Genomic DNA, 20,361 nt, shown 5'->3' with positions numbered 1-20,361 from the left:
GTCAAACGCGAAGGGCAAAAATAGCTCAAACGTCAAACAGAATTCGAAGCGAGAGGACGTACAGCGAAGGCCTCTCCGTTCGTGCGAAGCAGAAGATATGATGTAAGCGTGAAGCGTGGAGTTGGAGTGGAGAAAATTCGCATCACTCGTCACCCCCCCATCCCCTGAAAGTGTACTGCGCACATGTGAAACCCCTGCGGCGGTGGAAAATCACGACAAGGAAAAACCCGCACACCCGTACAGCGCATCCCAAACCAATCCGTGAACCGTGCCCGAGAAAATGGTGCCCATCGGGACAGAAGAAGTAACGCAGAGGTGAACGAGCGCTAGTGTGTGTGTGCGTGCGTGTGTATAGAATGCGGTAGAGTGTGTATGTGTGTGCGCGAGTGAGTACGTGCGTACGAGCGAGGTTTGCGGCAGTGTGTGAGTGCTCTGGTGAGGTGGCGCCCGCAATCGTGGCAGTGTGTGCGTGTGTGTGCGCGATTCGGTTGGTTGCTGGCGTATGTTTTCGTTTTGGTCGGTCGCAGGAGCGTGAAAAAACGTGATCCTTCAGCTCGCTGCCACAGAACGTCCCAACTTGGTGTGGAGGTGGGTGGAAGCAGTCATCACCATCCTCGGCATCCGCGGACGGGAAGCGGGGAAACCCCCACTGTAGAGGAAGCGACTTGTACGAAGCGAACAGGCCAAAAACGGGACCCCGCCGTTGCCCAGCAACTCCCTGGTCCGAAAGGGCGAAGAGACAGTTCCGGGAAAAACCTCTTCCGCTCTCGCTCTGGCTTGATCTCACTCACTCTCTTCCGCTCCGTCTCTTCACTCGAGCAAGGCCTACTGCGGCGAACGAGAAAAGAGTCAAACGAAGCACAACGAAGGAGGAAAAGCCGTCATTTTCCTTCCAGCATTTCGCCCCGCTAGCTGAAGTGTTTTTTTCGAAGGCGTAGTAAGGACGGCATCGCATCGAACGCGCGCGTGTGTGTGTAGTTGTGTGTGTGGGTGTGCTAGTGAGCGTGTGGCCACTACCCGGCACACACACACAAGCTTCCCTTGGCCCTTGGCGAGGGAAAACAGTATGGCAAGCGGGATTGCCACCGGCAGTCCTTACGGTGGAAAAGCGCTGCTAGACAACAACAACAACAACAGTTGCGAAGAGGCAGAAGCAGCAGCGGACGAAACAGTCCTGTAGATGTGGTGTAGCGCCTTCTCTTCTTAGTTTCTCCTCATCTCCTTCGTGTCATCGCGCCAATTAAAGGAGCAGCTGCTGCTGAATTAACGCCAAACGCATTTTCACCGGCTTTTCCGCGTCCATCTGCCTGTATGTGAGTGTTAGTTTCTGTGTGTGTGTGTGTTTGATAGGGAAGTTTCGTCTTTTCATCAGTTGGATTTTCCGAATCATTTCCGGCTTTTCCGAAAGGACAGCTCCTTTTTCTTCTTCACACAATATCACCCCGTTTCCGGTTCGCGGTCGGTCCTTTCCATCAGTGTCCCGAAATTGCGTGCGGTGTGTGCGTACAGTGTTTGTGTGTGCGAGAGTTTGTATTTCGTGTGCGTGTGCGGTCAACGTAGCTTTCTCTTGGCGATCGCAAAAAGCAAAAGAAGAAAAGAAGAAAGCGAATAGGCAAAATTGTTCATCATTTTCGTGAGTGTGTGCATGTAGGTGTTGTTTGTGTGTCCCATCCCCATCTCTCTCTGTCTATCTCTTTGTGCGTTTATCGAGGTGCGTGTGTTTGTGTGCATATCATTTGTACGTGTGCCAACGTGTCCTCCCGACCCTTCTCCAGCAAAGAAGAACGAGATTTTCCCTCCCGTGTCTATCAAAACATAACGATTTCAAGTTTGGAAAATCCTTCTCTCCCCTCGAGGGCCGCTGTGTGTAGCGGGGAGGTTGACCAGTGGGCCAGTTCAAAATCATACAACGCAACACCTTCCTTCCTTCCTTCCTTCCTTACCTACTCTTCAGCAACGGTGGTGGCAACGTGTTGTTGTTGTTGCATCTCCAGGGACGAAGCAGAACAGGCAACAGGCGGCAGCAGCAGCAGCAGCAGAAGTGTTAAACTCACGAAACAGTGAACAGAATAAAGCCACGAAACAACATCCAACATCAAACCAGAGCAAAGCTGCCGTGTAATTTACGCACACTGCGAACTGCGTAACCGACGGCGGCGTGAACAAGAGCGAGTAAGTGTGAAAGAGGCAGAGAAAAAAGCATTATTTTATGGGATAATTTTAAGTATTTTTTTATTATAAACTCTCTCAAAGTTCAAACACTTGACTTTGTGGAGCAATATTATTGCAATGAAGATTTATCGTTGGTTTCTAAGACAAAAGCTCACTGGGAAGCTTGTAAAACACTCTTATTAATACCAAAAATCTTCCATATTCCTCAAAAACATGTTTTCTAACAGGATTTATTTACTCTATGCATTTTTCCAACTAGAATATAGAACGGCATATGGGGGAATCATGCTTTTGAGTCCTTAATCCTCACAATTCTCTGTTTTTCTGGTCAAATTTGTAGACTGTTTTGCCAAATTTTGGTTGTATTTGAACTCAGTACTTGGGGGACCTGTTTGCACCGTACTAAGCTTCCTAAATTCACCATAGAAATTGATCATGTTGTGAGAATAAATATGTTCAATGTTCAGTAGTTTACATTTCCATTCCTTTTTTCATGGTGGTTTTGAAATGAAAAACTAACTTAACGACCTTTACCGTACCTGGCGTTTGAGATACAATCTCTTTTTAATAAGCTTATTTTTAACAATTTTCCTCGAATACCATTTATAAATTTTCCTAGAATATGCCCAATTATCCATCCCTCGGCTGGCTGGCTGTTTGTGTTTGGTGTTGTTTTTCTCGCATCGTAACCGTTTTAATTTTCCAACCTTTTCACACACTCGCTCGGACACAACAGATCAGAGTGTGTGTGTGTACACTTTTGTTCGTGTGTGTGTGTGTGCGTGCGCTTGTGCCCTCTATTTTTCATTGGGAATCGTGGCTGTAGTTGTTGGGTTGGGGTGAGCGATGAGAAATAATAATAATACGCACGTAGGCCGCGTTTTGCCCCGTTCGGGCCCTTACTGCGTGTGTGCGGTCGCCGCCTGCTCTGCCGCGCGCCACTCGAAAGCCAGACAAACCCAAAATGGTGGCAGCAGCAGCAAACAACACACGCACGTAGCTGTGTTGGTGTTGGTAGGCGGCTGCAATGGTATGTGTTGTGTTTGGTTTCAACCAGGGTGGGTTTGTTGGTTGAGAGGTGGAGGAGGGTTAAGGGTGTGGGGACCCCGGAGAGCGGGTGGTGTACATTCACTTGTACGGGGGTTGGTGCGTGCGTACGTGCGTGCTTGGGTGCGTGTGTGCGAGCACACCATTGACCACCACCACCACCAGATCCTCCTCTTGAACAGGGTGGCAAAGGGTTGCAAATGACCGCGGAATGACCAGCGGATAGTTTCATTATCTTCGCTTCCCTTTCCATGGGCGGCTTTTTGGCGAAAAAGACGAACAAACAACACACAGGGGATCCGCTGTGGTGGTAGCTCCTCTGCGCCAGACCACGATAAACACACGCACACACAACCGGGGGTCCACAAACCATATGAAACAGTTCAACACAACACCCCCGTCCTCGTTCTGGTTGATCGTTGTGTTTTTTTCACACTTTTTCTGAGGGTTGAGGGTGGTTCATGTGTCCCGTTGTTCTCGCGTTGTGGTAGAAGGGAGGCAGGCGTAGGTCTGTGATTGTGATTGTAAATTGGAACAAAAGAATGAGCTCGCTGGTGCAGGTGGAAGTAAGCCTGTTGCATACAAGCAGAGAAACACACACAGACAGACACACGATCACCCTCGTCAGTGCCGTCTCGATCGATGTTTGAAACGCACGCAGCTTACACCTTTTGGGAAAACCTGCTAGAATGAAAATTGTACAACCTGTGTGTGAGTACGTGTGTGTATTGGTATTTGTGGAGTTACACGCACACAGCTACAGACCGTCACGTAGAGCAGGGGTCTCCAAACTACGGCCCGCGGGCCGCATGCGGCCCTTGTGAGCTTATGATGCGGCCCGCGATGATGTTGCAAAGGATAATATAAATATCCTATTAGTTTGAAAATTTTCATCATTTTTTTTTAATTTTTACTAAACCAAGACAAAAATCAAGTTACTATAAAAGAAAACTGCAGAATTTTAAAATATTCATTAAGTATTTTCAGACCAAAACGAGATTTAAACGTTCTCATTACCAAAAGTAACGTCCAAATGGCCCTCAACAACGTTATTTAAGAAGCAATGCGGCCCGCGAATTGAAAAGTTTGGAGACCCCTGACGTAGAGCGTTTGTGCGGTTGGGTAATGCGATTTTGGGGGTGTTTTTCTTCCTACTTCTTGCTTGTGGGGATTGGCAGGGGTGGTTAGGAAGGGGTGTGGGATTATAATCGACGTTGGGGTTTTTTCTTCTTCTTCTTCCTCTCTGGCAATTTGCATGCTCCCCCGCTGTTGGTTGAGTGTGTTTGCCTGGTTTTAAATTCCTGGATGCCGTGGCGTTTGAGGTTGGGGGTGGTTTATTTTTGATCTCTCTCGACGCATTGGTGTGTGTATTTGTGTGTGTGGGCAAGTGGAGACTGTTCGGAAGATTTAGTGACTTTGAGCTGTTCGGACACATTTATGTCTTTCTTAAATCTTTTTATAGTTTTGTTTTGAAATGCAGCAGCAATTCCGATGTTGTTATTAAAAGGGCTTAAGGTTGGGAGGAAAGACGAGTGAAGAAAAAAATATCGACAAAGAATGTGGTGTATGTTATGCTACGAATTTATGAAATCAAACATTCTACAAACGATAGCTGCTCTGGGGAAAGCTTACAAAAAGAAAGAGAAATGATCATTTGATGTCAAGATGACGTTCCGATCAGATAATGTTGAAAAAATGTGTTGTAAAATATATTTCCATATTGTTCTTTAAGCTACATTACAAAAAATAAACATCTATTTTAAATCGCCAACCATTATTCTATCTCTTAGGGAAACAATTTTCCATCGAATTCGCGCTTCAGAAAAGAATGGAAAGTTCCGTTTCGGAACACTTTTATCTAGGAAGGCCATTTGTTTGCTCCATTCTGAGACAAATTCATTCATGCTCTTCCATTCGGGAGCCCCCTAAAATCACACACACACACACACACACACGCCCATAGCGAGCCATTGAGCAAATCACGATTCATCTCTCGCGCCGTCGTTCTGTTCGCAATCCTTTTTGTTCTTCTCGTTCGCTATGACGTGTGATGTTTTTCTTTGGCTTTGTCTTCACCAACACAGCCATAGAATGTTTTTCTTTCTGCTGCTTGTCCAGAGAAACGCCAAAACTCTCTTTCTCCGGATTTTACAAGGATTATTATGCAGCCCCAAGGCTATGATGATGGCCCCAGGCTCGTAGCCTCTCCGACTCCAACCGGAGCTCCATTTTGAATCGGTCGGTTTATTTTTACTTTCCCTTCCCCGTTTGGTGTGACGCATTATTGGCGAGGAAATGCAATGATCCAGGACCCTGTCCTGTTTTCACATCCTCTCACTTTCAACCAAAGATCCACGCATCCTTTCAATGTGAGCGCAGGCGTTCGAGAGAGAGAGGAGAGCGCAAGAGCGTTATCATCTAACGCATTCCTGCTGTACGTATGTGTGTGTATGTGTGTGTGGCCGGGAAAATGCTGTTGACCTTTGATATGATTTTCCTTTCTATTGCGCGCCCAGGACGAAACGCGCGCATATACCGGCTCTCGGCAGTATCGATGTGCTTCGTATGTGTGTGTTTGTATTGTGTTGGCAGAAAGAAGAAGGGTGGGTGGATGGGAGGAAAAAGAATGTTTTGGATTTTCCCAGCCCAGGCCAATGGCATTATTATGTGTGTGAGTGTGTGTGGGAGGCGGTTTTCCGATGGGAAATTTCGATGAGAAAATCCACCCCGTGCGCGTGCACGGTAGTGTGTGTGTGATGGCGATGAGTTGGACATGCGTTTTCCTTCTCATGTTCGCGTGGAGGATCTCTTCCAACGGACGTGGTCTTGAATGAATTTTCCTTTAGCCAATGTGCTCACACACACTCACACAGCAAATTTGTCCTTTTTCCTCGATTGCCGGCTTTTCTGTGTCGTATTAGTGTTGGTGCGCAGTTAGTTTGGCTGGGCTTTTCCGATGACGAAGAAGATGTTCTATCCCCGGGGGTGGGAGGACGAATAACAAGTAACAATCTGTCAAGGTTGTGGTAGAGGTGATGCTTTGTTTCAATGGCACGTATTAATGTTTTTTTCTATCAATAGTTCTATGAAGGACTTTTATTTTAAATTTTGTTCAAAAATCATTTTTTAATATTTTATATATTTACTGTTTTATCTTCTTTCAACTCTTCTCGTGACAAAGTAGTGTTGCTATTAAATCACTTTTCTCATTTTGCTTTCGTTGTTGTTGTTGTTGCGATGGGTTGCTGTTTAATGTTTATACTTGCACGAAGCTTCTCAGTAGAGCAAAATGACGAAAATAGCTTGCGCGTTTCGGTGCGGGGATTTGCTTTCCGTGCAGCACGAAAACAACACGTAATCGGCTTCTCGACTCTAAATCCGGCCTCGGGGTCCTGCCTCGAAGGAAGATCACGAGCACACGGGCGAGTAGGTGATCAGACCGAAAGATTGATTGACTTTTGGACCGTGGTCAAATTAAACCGGGTGTGAATTGAAATGTGTTTTTTTTTTCTTCTTTCGAATGCACAAGTAGAAACTATTTTCAATTAATGCCTTGAAAAGGGTTCTTAAGATTAAAATTGGAATAAGACATACCCTTCCTTAGGGAGCACTTGAATTTGTTTGTTTGACTTCTTCAACTGTTGATTGAAACGTGATCGCGGGGGAAAGGTGCGCTCGAGATGGATCAATATATATTTTTATATAAATTCGCCTCGCGTCATACAATGTAACCTTGAGGGAGGGGGAAGCCAGTCCGGTGAGCCAGGCAGGCACGGAACACAATAGCGCAGAAGATAAGAAGACGGCGAACCATTGCGAAGGGCATAGGAAGGCACTACCATTCCCCAGGTAAAGGTGTGTAGTGTACACCGGACGGCTTTTGAGGTGTAATGATGAAGCCTCCGCTCCGTTTTGGTCTGCGGCTGTGTTTGTGTGGAAGAAGTTAATCTTTTTATTGCTGCCCAAGACACGGTTTGGTACTCATGCTCCTCCTCTCAGCGTCGGTTCAGTTATGGTGTTGATCGAAGTAAGGAGATGATGGTGGAAGATAATACTTTATTGCGAATGCACTGGCAGCGCACAGTAAAAACCTGTTTTGTTTGTAATTGGCTGATTTTGCGTGGTTGTTGAAGTAAGGAGGTGTGTTTGTAGGGGGCGCTTTTGACGTAGGTGTCTTGAATGTGTGCTATAATATTTGTATTTTATGAAGAACACATTATATTAAAGGTTTATTGCAGTGTTGGAGATATAAAGGGCGCAGAAGAATTGAACTGGAAACTTAAAATAAAAATGCTTGAAATATTTGAAACCCCGAGATTCTGGAAAAGAAACCTTATTATATAGAGCCGTTCCAAGGTTTCACTGGAAGGAATTCGTGTGTGTGCGTGTGTGCGATGAGATATTTGGTTGGTTGGTCTGAATTTCCGTTTCAGAGTTTTTATTTACTCCGTTCATCAAATCTTCTTTTTTTGGGTGTTTCGATCGGACGAGCGTGATAAGGTTATTTATTCTCAGATGAAGCGATTCCACAGAGAAAGTCCCAACGAACGAAGAGAGGCTGTAGTATGCGCTTTCACAAACAAAAAACCAACGGTTGTTCTTTGGGAACCCCCGAGATCTAGATTAAAACGTTCGAAATGTTGTGTGTCCGAAAAAAAACATGTATAGCATTATTAGAAACCCAAACACACATTCACTGAAGCCCTCTCTCTGGAGGTCTTCCTGGGTGGTGGTGTGGAGACTAATGAATTGACTGGAAGCTGACCGAAGATTAGATTTGATATTGAGAGTAAAGGGAGAGAGAAAGAGATTAGGTCCTAATAAAATTGGAACAGACGCTGCGGTCGTAATATATTTGATTAAACAAAGTTTGATAAGCATGAGATTAAATACTTGTCATTTTATGATCGTTTGGAGTACCATGTGTTTTTAAGGTTTTTTATTGGGATTTATATGTAGGCCCTTCTGGACTTGATGATAAATAAAGACGCATCTAAAGATGGTGTCTCTCCTTGGATCTGGGAATTGAACTTCGTCCTTCAATGGTAGGAGCCAGCGCGTGTATCCAATAAACCATATGGCTGCTTGAACATCCAAGAGCTTAATGTGCTACTTGAACGAACCATCGCCCACTGAATAATTCCCCAGCGGCTCTATGTACGAATCAACGCATCATTTGCGTTTGATTTACTTCATTTATTGATGCGGCCGAAGAGAGCGCGTTCCCTCTTTACATGGAGTGGGTGAAATTTTCTCATTTCCCACCATCAAAGAACAGCTGCTTAAAATTTGCCAACCATTAGCATAGGCATTTTTTTCCGCTGTAGACTTCCTTGGAGATTCTTTCGAGGCGCTGTAATCAACCGCATCGGAACACATAGCCTTACAGTGGTCGGCGAAGGGTGGATAGTTTGCTGCGAGCCATTGGAAGAGGGAAGTCTTCTGAGGCGTGATTTCTTCGTAGCTCACGCTAGGGAAGAGGAGGAGGTGGCTGTAAGAAGCAGTAGTAGCAGCAGCAGCAGCAGCATAAGATAATTTGGTTTTCCCGTGTAACTTTAGTACGTTTCGTAACGCCACGGATCGGAGAGGACGGCAGACTTCTCGGCTCGCGTCCTTCCCCCGGAGCCCATGCGCTACTTCCTGTCGAGAGTGTTCCCCGCTCAACACCAACACTCTACTGAGGTGTATCGAAAGAGGTGCTGCTGAGGTGTAGAAGCGGAGAAAACCTCCATAAAAGCAGAATTCTGTTGCGTGGTCTCGCAGGTGTGATTTTTTTCCCTCGGTGTGTGTGTGCTGTTGTTGCTTAGCTCTCTCTATCTCTCTCTGCTCGTCGTGTATGAAGGTGTGTTCTGATGGTGCCTTATTACGTTCTTGTATATGACTTTCAGGGCTTCTTTCCTTCCGGCGAAATGTTGGCGGCTGGCGATGTTATTGCTAGCGGCGCAGGCAGAAGTTCTGTTGATCTTTTTACATTGTTTCTACGCTGTGCCCGCGGCGTGTGTGGGACGGCTGGAGAGAGTTGAATAACTTCACGGTTATATTGTGTGTTGGTGGGGTGTACCTTTTGTGCCCGGGCGGTGTTGGGCTTCATTGGGCATTCTCTTACTACTGTGCCTACGTGAGATGTACAGCTCTATACAGATCGCTGTATAAATTTCAAGTGTTTCACGATCGTTTAGAGAGGAACCTTTACGCTTGGCAACGAACTTTTTCCCAGTTGGTAGGAATGAAGACCTTGTTAGCCCGTGGAGGAAATTTTGTATAGCAGTAGGGGCACCTAATGTCTTCAACTTTAGAACTGTTCCCAATGGTTGAGATTGAGTGGTGGAGTTTTGGGATGAAGGAAATATTGCTAGCTCGGAGTTTTGTTGAATTTCAAAAATGTCTTGCCGGTCGTCTTGCACTTGTACGGTTCCATCAATACGTCTAGAGATATGCCAGGTCATAGAGAGGTCGAATCCCGGTAGCAGCGCTGCTAGAGTGAAGTGATTCTTCCTGTGTTCCGGAGGCTTCCGACGGGATATGAGGCCGACACAAACAGTCAACATCTGGTGGAGCAAAGGCCATTAATACCCATTGCTCCTCCAGTCCACCAACAACACCTCAAGGGTTTGTGGAAGTTCGAGTGAGATCTTCGATTCTCATCTCCTGCATGTGTTATGCACCTACAGGTCGGCTACCTTGTTTGGGAGTACGCGTTGGGAGTGATATATTGTACGCGGTGCTTTGTTACAGTGGGGGCACACACCTCCACAATATCCCCTCACCATTCATCTGTTGCACGTCGTGTCAAAATCGGTCAGGTCACGAAGGGGGGAGAGGTGTTGGGAGCTGCAGGCCCACTTTTAACGGCGCAACGATTTGCGATTGTTTTTATTTCCGCGATCGCGTTCCTCCGCGTCTGAATATGTGCAGAGTGGTTGTTGGGGTGCTGCTAGTAGTAGTAGTAGTAGTAGTAGTAGTATGAAAATGAGTTTCCATATGAATAGGAACTTTGGTGTTGGAAACAAAGAAAGAAGAGAGCTTAAAAAACAGACCCAAGAAAATAGAGCAAGCGAAAGAAAGGTGGCCTGGCCTGGCCTGGCCTGGCTCCGGGAGCGTTTGGCCGTGGGCTTTGGGGCATCGTCGGAAATAATCATGGGGCCTTCTTTTATGGCCTGCTTTCTTTGTTGTTGTTTTGTTCCGTGCGTTAGTTTTCGAAGCCCCCTCTCCACCACCAACCACAACCTGAATGTCTTCCAAAGCGAGGCAAGAAGTTGCGCTATGGGGTGTGAATGGGTTTTTTGTTGCTGTCCTGGCATATTTTTTTCATTCTCTGATCTGTGCGAGTGGTAATTGGGGCTTCTTCTTGCCTAGTTTGCTGGAGGATGTTACGGTTCATTGGTTCAGAGGCGGAGAAGGGTAGCTGTGAAGCGTTTACTGGCTTGTGTATCGAACGAAAATGGGCTCGCTTTTATAGTTTCTGTAAGGTTGGGACCTTTATTTTCCGACTCGTAGGCGTAACGTGTTGAATATCTCGAACAAGGGATGTTTCGATCTTTGGGGGCAAGACATCGGGTGAAACTTTTAATTGAAAACTTATGAAAAGGTGTGTTAAATTTGATGGGTTTTGGAAAAGAGTCGTCAAATGTAGGGCCTTCCATCAAAATGTAGGGTGATATTTGGAAATGTGTCTAGTAACTAATAATATTTGAATGGTTTGTCTCCATTTGCCCAATGGAAGGAAAGCAAAGATGCTTTCTAATAGATTTACACTTCAAAATTCTTGGAACTCATTTGCAAAACAGCGCTCGCTCCCCCTGTCTCAATCGATTGTGTTGCAAATGGTTCGAGCCTAATATGCTGCCTGATGAGGTTTCTGAAGTTCGGTACCCCAAACGTAATATTCTTCGTACCACCAGCATAATAACTTCACACAGCAGACGTTTTTGCTGTTGTTTGTTTTACCCCGTTAGCTCTCTCTCGGGCGCGGTACTTATTTTGGACGAACGGGCTGAGCAGAATTTGGGTTAAATCTGACAGCTGTCAGTGTTGGAAGGAAAGGCGGCGCATCTATTTCTGTGTGTTTTCGGAGCAGTTTTTGTTGTGTTGGAATGCATTTTGTGCCGATTTGGTTGCTGAGTTTGTGAGAGTACTTCAGAATGGCATTGTGGCGGCGCTCCGTTTCTGCGCTGGGCAAAACTTTTTCAAGTGAACAGTTTGTGTGAAGTAATTTTGGAAGTGCAATATTGGAATGGTAGCGAACTAAAGTGATGACTTCACCGATTGCTCATTGCTGCCATTGGTTCTGTGTTCTATTTTTGAAACCCAAACCTTATAGGGGTCTCTTGTTTCGGTTGTTATGGTTATTTTTATAGCTCTTCTCCAATTAAAATAGCTTCCATTCTTGGGCTGCTCCCGGGGTGTCACTGATGCGCTAATATGCGCTCGGGAAGTCGTCAGGAGGAGCCGTGTTGGGGTTGTGGGTCGTCTCGCACACACGGGCACTGGGCTGACAATTTAGGTTAATAGTGTAAGTGTGTGTGCCGTTGATGTGATGTCGTCCCCCCCGCTGTTGGTTATGCGTGACGTGCGGAATGGCTGGATCCATTGGCTGGTGGGGGGAGTAACGGTGGGTAACGTCTAATTGCATTCTCTTGCGCATCTAATTTTCGACAGTGCGTGTGTACGAACTTCCATCGGTCCCAGAGCTCGACACACTGTATCGCTCCATCGCTGTTGTGCTGGGCCTTTGATGACAGCCCCGAGCCCGGGTTGTCGGCGACCGAGTCTGTAATTACTGCTGGGCCCACTCGAAACATTTAGTAAATTGCATCTCGCATTACGACGGCACTGTCACACATATTCCAACGCCACAACCTGTAACGGGATGTGTATGTGTCTTTGTGTGTCGTTGGCTAAGCACGGGAAGCTGATTGTGCCCCGAAAACCCACGTTGCAATGGAACATTACTCGACCTCCATTTGTGCGCTGTTGTGCTGTCCCGGAGTGTGGGATTTATTTTTAAAATTTTCCACTACCAACTCCCCCTCCCCACCATTAAATCACGTTTTCCTCTTCCGTACCGTACTTTTGCAAGGATTTGTCAGATTTTGTAAGCAAATGGAACAAAAAGCAGAACCACCACGTGTGTCTCTGCTCGGCAGTGGAGATCTATTACTGTTTGTGTGTGTGTGGAGGATGCTCCTTCCCCCTTGAGTGCAGGATGAAAACTGTTTACTTACCATTAACCCAATGGGAAGGAAGGTTTTTGCCTACCGCCGTGGAGATAGAGGCTCATTCCACTTTACCGCCCAGCTGGAGGGTACGGAGGAGGCAGCCTTGAACTTCCATTTCCAGCTTTTCCGTTTTGCTGTTTGTTTTTGCTTTGGAATCGGAGACCAAAGCAAGGAAAAACGTCACATAATATTTTGTATCTTTCTTATTTTTATCTGTAGCCGTGATAGAGAAAATGAAAAATTGATAGAGGGTGGTTATACAGGGTTTTCCAGGAGTTATCATAGCTGTGGGAAACTTTATTAACTCTTTCGTACATGAAATGAATTTATTGTAATTGGAATTGGACTCTCTAGCACCCTTGTTAGACAAATCTAATAGGAATTTTCAACGAGCCTGTTCAAAAAAGGGTGCCATTGAGTTCAATTTCCAACGTATGAAGTTCAGCTCCAATGGGAAAAAGTCTAGGAAGTGTCCCACAACTATGAGTACCCATGGAAAACCCTGTAAGGCTCAAGAGTGGGCAAAGCTAAAGTAAGATCTTCTTCAGTACATTGCTGAGGCCCTTTTTTTACTTTTTATGCATCTCTTGCACATTGACTGTGATGGAGCTGTGTTAAAGCATCCGTTACGATGGACAAAGTCGCGTTTCCCTTTCCTGATTTGCATCATTTTTCATCTCAAACTGTTAGCTTTTCCAACAGCACAACGTAAAACGAATATTTACTGCAACATAAATCCTTTTAATGTCCACTCTCTGATGCACGTTTTCGGGATGGATTCTAATTTCGGATAGGTCAACCAGTTTATGAGAACAACGTGAGCGCTGCACCTTTACACACCCACACACACACACCACACTGCGCTTTTGTCGGCGTCTTCGTAAATAGGTTTGCATCTAATTTTATTCCCTCCAAGAAAAGCGTGTCGGTGTGTGCTTTTGCGTCGACAAAAAGGTGAAGTGATGGAGCGCGTGTGTGTGTGAGAGAGAGATAGAATGCACTCACGTGGACCACCCGGAAGGGAAAAATCTCCAAGCACACACACACACACACACAGACTCGTTGCATCGGCTTTTTCATGCCTCCACGTCTCCGGTCGGTGAGTTGTGTTTTGCAAAATCCGTCACCCCAGCCCAGGGATGGCGTAGTAACGGCTGACGAGTAACCCGGTTTTGGTTGCTCTCGCCATGTAACCTCTCGCTTCGTTTGGTGTGTTGGAATGAAGGTGTATGACGAACGGAACGGAAGGCAAAGCGGAGAAAACAAATGACACGCGGGTAGAGGTGGTGAAAGCCTGTTTGCTGCGGCCACCGTCTGCCCTGTTCGGTGGTCCGGTGAGTGTGTGTGTGTTGCATCCGCATCATGTGCGGCTACATGTGACGGATTGCATTGAAGGGAAAATCCGTTGGTTCTGACGTACAGTATTTTTTTTTTGCTACTGTCGACGTTTGGTGCATACCACATCCCACCCCCAGCTGCAGGAGAGGTCTCGAACTTTATTCTGCCGGGCCAGTCATCAACGTCAACGCAAGGGGGAGCTGACTCCCCCGGGGGTTGCTATTGGGGTTGGGTTCCCTTTATTATGAAGCGTAGCAGTAGCAGAGGCAGTTTGAAAAATGAAAAATCGTTACAGACGATGGAAAAAGTTGGTCTCTATAGAAGGAAATGCATTATTTGCAGATATTGCAAGTACACGTTTTGCCGGCAAAAGGGAAAGGGTTCGGCGCTCTGAAAGCTTCCGGTTTTGGGGTGGTGGTTCTCCCCACTGCAATCGGGTATGTTAAACTGGAAGAACTAATCGAACGATAAACCGGGATGAACTAATGGATGAACCGGGCGCGCGCGTTAATGAGGAACTGTGGTCGCGGTTGTGCTAATGGTCGCGAGAATCGCTTAAAAGGAAGTGCTTCAGGAGATGAAACGTCATTTCTACTACTGCAGCTTGAATTTAAGGGTAAATCGATCGTTAAGTTTGTTTGCGCTTTGTTTTATAAAGACATTTGCTGTGGAAATGGTTACAATGTGTCTGTTACCATGTGCACAGCATGTACCGCCACGGCTGGTTGCATTTGAATTAAGTGACACAATCATCCCTCCAACCAAACATCAAACAAAGAAGGAGCTAGAAGTTAATCTTGTAAAGGGAGAAGAGGAGGACACCCGCCCGACCAGTCGCGGTTAGATATTCGTTGATAATTTGAACAAAGTGCATCCGGTGCCAAAGATGATTTATATTCGAATGCGATGCAAATGAATGTGCGAAGCTTGCAAAAGGTGCGCCGCCGACGAATGGGTTCCGTGCAGGCAGTACACAGAAGTCTGTCGGCTGAATAATTCATACCCTTTTCGAATCTGACGTCTCCTAAAAAGGTAAAGTACTTCTGTTCGCTGTGGTTTGGTTAACAAAAAAACATTGCATCTTCTTTGTGGTTCAGAGACTGGAATTTGCTGGAATTGTTATCAACAGTTAAAATGAGTAAAGTTCGGGTTTCGGGGGGAGGTCATCTCGCGCGGTACCATTTTGTGGCGTAACACCGTTGCTTAGCATATGAATCCAGGTGCTTTTTGAAAAGGTCCGTTATCAAGGAAACTGAGTTGCGTGAGTTTTGGTCACCTAGCAGCAACAGTTTCGGTCAGGGAAACCATTGAAGGGCTTCAAAACTTTGAACTTTGGACGTTTTTGTGCTCCTAAGATTGGATTGCTTACCGAGAATCATTTGAAGGGGCTTCTCGAAAATGCTGGAAAGATTGCTTCACGTTACATAAGACAGACGACGACAAGGATTCAATAGCTTCTTGGAAGTTTCTACATCTAAAGACGAATATTGCAGCGCGGTTAGATCATATTCTTGTTTCGAATGTTTTCCAACATGTTTCGAGAATGTTTCAATGTTTTAACGCCGCTACCTACCATTTATTGAGACATTCTTAACGAATTATTCCCAAGTCCGGGGAGTCGAAGTTGTCCTCGAGAACAGTTGAAACCGTGACCGAAAAGTTTCGAAATTGCAATTCAAATGAGCCTCGGGTACGTTCGCGTCCATCGATACAGCAGGGCGGGCAAAGTCTTGTCTTTAAAATCAATATTTCATTTCCTTACCACAGCGACGAGGGAAAGAAGGTGTGTGTTGGTGTTGTGGCCGCCAGTTGCCAAGAAGATGTGGAGAATTATTTCCATTTTTTTAGGAGATGAAGAATCCTCTGGGTGCTTCTGATAAACCCTCGTATTCCTACTACTCTGTCTGTTGCAGGAAGTGAGCGGAAAACGGAAGACAAATGGGATATTGAATTCCAGTTTGATCTTTTGTTTTGAGCCAAGGGTTATTCGTGTGGTAGGACATTGTGTGGCACCAGGATGTTGCCTTTTACATCGAGGATGCAAAACTGCGCAATAAAAATAGTTCATTTTGTGATTTCGAAGTACATTCGTCATAATTCCGAGCAAAAGAATCACAAAGAAACGTCTCCGACGAGGAAAGCAGGTTGATTGTTTCATGTATTCTTGTGGCTTTGTGCGCTCTGTTGACTTTTTGGTTTTTTTTCGCAATTTGGGTTCCGAAAACGACCTCAGAAACCTCCAGACATGTCCTTGCTCTAATAGCCCATCCAAAAAACCTACTTCATTCTGGTGCATATCCTTGACGGCGAGGGTGGGGGCGCATATGTCTCTGACAGAGCGGAGCACTCAGGCGACTATGATAGGCTGTCAATGTGTTGTTTCGCTGAGGCACAACCTTGGACAAATAGAGCAGCAGCAGCAGCAGCGTCGGCCGACAACTTCCTGGGTGAACAATCTTGCGAGTTGACAGCGAAGAGCACTACGCTAGTCTTTCAACACCATGCAGACACCCTCTCAATCACACGCGCAAAGTGAAAGTCTTGGGACTTCCCGCTGACTTGTTGGAGTTTGATGGAAATATTGGAGCCCCCAATATCTCTCTGAATGGTTACAGTTTTTGTTGTTGTGTACACAATAACGCATTTATCCAAAGGGCAAGTGAGTGCGAGGGCCTAAGTGTGCCAAATGATTGGCGTGCATCATTTAACGATGCTGCTGCTGTGGCCTCGCAGCGAGCGGCAAAGTGTGTTCCATTTTCGATGGCCTCCAAACAACTGCGTGGCGGCGCCCTCGGGGTGATGGATTATCGGCGAGTATACCCGGGAAGACTCTTCTCAGGTCTTCCCGGCATGGCCTCGATTCCTTTCACTCCCGCACGATCGGGGAAAGGTTATACTGGGGCGGCATCCCGAAACTGGAACAAAGGCAGCGAAGAAAGAAGCTGTGCTTATTCGCTATTATCACCATCTGCCGGTAGGCAACAGTGTGTCGAGAAGACTGAGTGTTAGGGAGACACTTACTTGGGTCCAAATTTTTGTGTCCATTTGTTGTCAGGGTGTTGTGTGCGTGTGGATACCGTAACCTGATGGATATAGTTGCTGGGCTGCTAATGGCATTGTCGTCAGGACGAAACAAATGCAGAGCAGCTAAGTAAATGAGAGCATTGCGTCTTCTGTGTACTGTTTTAGAGGATGAAGATGGCTGTGGGAATTGGACGAGCGCAATGGGGGGAGAGTTCCATTAGATTGCGAGGGGGAAGCCATCCATTAGATGCTGCGAGAAGAGAGTCTCCTCCTTTCGCCTGGTCCGTTGTCTCGGCAACACAAGTGGAGGACAAATTTGTGCGTGTGGGACGCGACGTTTAGTAATGACCTTTCGAGATGCCTTCGGCAGCTTGTTTGTTCAACGAACACCTCTCTCACTCGCTCTGCTTCGACAACCAATTCCCTCGTTCCCGCTGTTGAGGAGGATGTTGTTGTGTTTGGGATTTTTCCACTCGGGGAATGTACTAATTAGATCTTACACTGCCCAGAGCTACTGTTCGATATGTGTGTATTGATAGGATGGATTCTCGAAGTGTCTGTGTTTGTACGCGACGCAAATGATGGAAAATTTGATGTTTCTTGTTGTAGAAGTGGATCCGATTTTTTCCATCAACTTTCTCTCTACCCAGGTCTTTGCATGGCGGGCGTGAAATTATTGCGTTGAAAATTGTTGTAACATTGATGAGCTTATTTTTTCCGCAGGGGTAAGGTCTGGGCCATCCCACTGCCGAGCTCTAGCGAGATGTGGTTTCGGGCGAATGTTTGTGACGCCGTAAATAACCTATCAATCATCGGGGGCAATCGTGGCGGCCACAAGCAGGGTGGAAAAAACCCTCATCCACCTACTCGCAAACAGTGAGATTTGGCCGTGTTTTTCTCATTTTAACATGGAGAGGGGGGGGGGGGGGTGGGGGTGGCCCTGCTGTGTGTTTTTCCGTTCCGTGGTGTGTCCCATCTCAATGTAAAGTTAAAAACAGCTTTTTTATGCGCGACCGTGACATGTGTACGGGTGCACGCTAGATGACAGTTTCATGTTACCCACACACTCACACACTCATGAGCTCGGAAAGGAAAAACCCTTCGCACAACAATGTCACTTCGAGCGGGGTGGGGTTTGAGTATTTGTTTTTGCTAAAGCGTGCATAAATACAATAAAGCTCCACGCACACTAATTCGTAGCATATGTTATGTTTTTTAATCGTAAAAAAAATAATTATCTAATCATTATTCGTTGCGCTCTCGTTACAGGTAAGCATTGATGGTCCAGTAAGCGGACGTACGCGCGCGCGATAGGGTAGCATTTCTTTCCACTTGGCTTGTATCCAACAAAAACCGCCACAATTTTGGAGGTATTGTCAGGTAAGCGAAAAGAAAAGCACATTTTCCTTTTTGCTCCTCCTACCTTTTCTTCCATCTTGTTTTTTTACTTCCGTTCTGTACGTTCTTCTACGAAGCACACATGCGTGAGCATAGTAACATTTTGTATGAGTTTTTTTGTTTGCTGTGCCTTCCATTTTGTTGCGTTTAGATTAAAAGTTTCTTTGGAACACTTGGAACAAAAAAAGAAAAAAGAAAAATATAGTTAGTTCTGCTGGTCGGGTCACGATCGTCACGATTGTTCGGCGGGGTTTGACGCTCCAAATCAGCATCCTTGAACTCGTGTTGACAGTTCTGTGTCATGCGACCGGATCGGTCGGACGGCGGGGGGGAGAGCCATGGCAGAGGACGGCCGAGTTTTTTGGTGTTGGGGATGTTATTGCTTACGGCGGGGATGTTATTCCTTCGATCCCCGTTCAAGGTGATAGCACGACGAGCACGAGAACAACCTCCCAGAGACAGACGACGACAGAGACGACGGTAAGATGAAACCGTGGAAGGGTTAGATTATGGGAAACAAAAAAAGAGAGCCCAGAGCCGGTTCAATATCGCCCGTATGTGGGTTTCAGTTGAAGGTGCACCGGTCTCTGCTCGTGGCTTGCGCCCATCTATCATCGCGTCATCGTGTTCGATGGTTTCTCATTCCCCGAGCACTACTTATCTGCTTGCCACAGAAGGCAGAGGGAGGAGGAAAAAAACAAACAACTCACAAACAAATATGCCAATGAACAATGACGTGAACTAAAAAAAAAAAACGCACGTACAAAACGTTTTGATGACATCGAACATGGCGCTCGCCTTGAAACGTCTTGGTGAAGTAAGCATTTCGGTGTCATATACCCTCGAGGCAGATGGCTACGGACGACCCATGGCGGAGGTGGGGTGGTCGGGGGGGAGAGTTTGCTGCAATCTTGCACCTCATCATCCCAGCGGCCAGAGTTGTCATCGTTTGCCAGCCAGTCAGTCCCTGGCTGCGCGGCGACTCTCTTTGCGTCACACGCGCGTAGGCCGATTGGTCCAGCCCGGCAATTACCCTAATCTTGTTGCTCTGCCGTCCAAAACGGTTTCAAAACGGGGGGGAGAGTGGCAATGGTAAAGCGCGCGCGGTGTGGCCATTTATGGTTGACAGTTTGATTTGAAGCAATGGCCGTCCATTCGGGCCGTTGGTGATGTTGTTGGTTATTTTGTATTTACCGGCTTACCTTCCCATCGAAATCGGCGTGGCATGTTGAATAGTTAGAGAACTTCACTCTCCCGCTCTCGCTGTGTGTGTGTGTCGTTTAGGGTCTTAATACTAAAACGCATGGACACAGCTGCGTCTTGTGCGCGTTTTGGTGCGTTTTTGTTGTGCTTGGAAGAGGTTTCGGGGTGGTAAAAAGAACGTTTTTACCGCTGGCAGAACGTTGGGAAAAGCAAATACAACAACTCTTCCTTGCAGACCCCTGTTTCCCTCGGGGGCCGCATGATAGTTAACCGGTGTGAACTGCATGGGGCAAACAAGCAAGAGAAGGGAGAAAAAATAAAATAAAATGAAGCAAGGGTATCGTCTGTCATGCCGGTGTGTATGAAACGTGTTTTAGGCTTGGTATGTGCGTCGCATTAGAGTCAAACCCGATGATTAGGACTAGTCAAGGTCGTTAAAATGAAAACACTACCAAAGCGCGAGCAAAGCAAAGGGTGGGAACAAAAAGCAGGCAAGCAAAAAAAAAACAGCATTTATATTTACTAACTTTCCGTTTGTTTGTGGTTCGTTGGCTAAAAGGAATGTGTGTGCTGTGGTATTGCTGTGTTGGTTTCGATTTTTGCTGAGAAAGAATTCGATTGAAATGTTTTTACAATCCCGTTTTTGAGATGTGGGGTGGAATTTTCTATTGTTTAAGAACCATGGTACACATGTCTATAAATTAAAGTTATTCTACTCGACCTTCAACGTATTTGGTTGTTTTTATCCTGCCGCCCACAGTACGGTTGCGTAACTGTTTACGATTCCCGGCGTTGGCGGTGTAGATTACAGCTTTTTTTTGGGGCCCAGATCAATTAGTCGCGTTTTGTGCTTGCTGTGTTGTGTTGTCTTAGGGTTAATTTCAACCGCACTCGGAAGATGGATGAGTTTTTCCCGTAGCTGACGGCATTTTAACTGCGCTTTTAGTTGGGGGGCAATTTG

At 46.2% G+C, this 20,361-nt stretch overlaps 2 protein-coding genes across 9 annotated transcripts in view; one reads left to right on the top strand and one right to left on the bottom strand.

Annotated features, from left to right (window-relative positions):
* LOC120951178 (clavesin-1-like) overlaps positions 1-20,361 on the bottom strand; it is a 194,449-nt gene that overhangs the window by 50,800 nt on the left and 123,288 nt on the right. The window lies entirely within an intron of this gene.
* Positions 1-20,361, top strand: part of LOC120950952 (homeodomain-interacting protein kinase 2-like) — a 68,138-nt gene continuing 47,777 nt past the window's right edge. For 3 of the 8 annotated variants that reach the window (XM_040369383.2, XM_049605444.1, XM_049605445.1), the window contains exons 1-2: positions 8-2,172; positions 18,069-18,179. The gene's annotated coding sequence lies outside the window, so the exon portion shown is untranslated. Of the gene's footprint in view, positions 2,173-18,068; positions 18,180-20,361 lie in introns of all 8 variants that reach the window. The other 5 variants (XM_040369387.2, XM_040369388.2, XM_049605443.1 and 2 more) reach the window with 5 other exon arrangements.

Source organism: Anopheles coluzzii, chromosome 2 (assembly GCF_943734685.1).
Source record: "Anopheles coluzzii chromosome 2, AcolN3, whole genome shotgun sequence".
Lineage (NCBI taxonomy): Eukaryota > Metazoa > Arthropoda > Insecta > Diptera > Culicidae > Anopheles > Anopheles coluzzii.
This window is presented reverse-complemented; position numbering and strand designations above follow the sequence as displayed.